At 54.2% G+C, this 500-nt stretch overlaps 1 protein-coding gene across 1 annotated transcript in view; it reads left to right on the plus strand.

Annotated features, from left to right (window-relative positions):
• The first annotated feature begins 269 nt into the window (after nucleotides 1-269).
• PKIB (protein kinase (cAMP-dependent, catalytic) inhibitor beta) overlaps nucleotides 270-500 on the plus strand; it is a 53,025-nt gene continuing 52,794 nt past the window's right edge. Inside the window, exon 1 of the mRNA XM_014966333.1 lies at nucleotides 270-387. The gene's annotated coding sequence lies outside the window, so the exon portion shown is untranslated. The remainder of the gene's footprint in view (nucleotides 388-500) is intronic.

Here is a 500-nt window from a genome sequence, read left to right on the forward strand (position 1 = left end):
GACACACAGAACTTTGCTATTATCATTCACAGGGCAGCGTTTCAAGAGGAAAAAAAAAATAATGCCAAGACTGCTGATTTCAGGCCCAGGTTGCATTTTTTTGGAAGCTCCTGCGTACAGCCCTGTCCCAGAGGGCAGAAGTCTTGAAACAGGCAGGTCCAGCTGCCCCACGGCCTCTCCCTCTGGGGTACAGTAAAGCTTGTCACCAAAAAGGGCCACGTATGGCCATATCCAGGTGCCAACTTTTTGCGTTGTTTCCCCCCCAGAATTTGTCAGAGGTCGGGCAGGAGGATGTCCTGTGTCATTTTGCCAGTGCAGTTTGAGGGATGGCAGCCAAAAAACAATGTGTGACACGAGGAACTGGGACTAAAATGGGCAAAGCTCCAGGTAAGGGCTGTATTTTTGGGGGGTGACCAGGTACCGGGACCTGCTCTCCTCCCGGCCATCCCTTTGCAGAGGGACAGCTCTGCACCTCCGGGAGGGCCACGGAGGGGCGGGGG

The sequence above is a fragment of the Calidris pugnax genome, unplaced genomic scaffold (assembly GCF_001431845.1).
Source record: "Calidris pugnax isolate Ruff unplaced genomic scaffold, ASM143184v1 scaffold31, whole genome shotgun sequence".
In the NCBI taxonomy this organism is placed as follows: domain Eukaryota; kingdom Metazoa; phylum Chordata; class Aves; order Charadriiformes; family Scolopacidae; genus Calidris; species Calidris pugnax.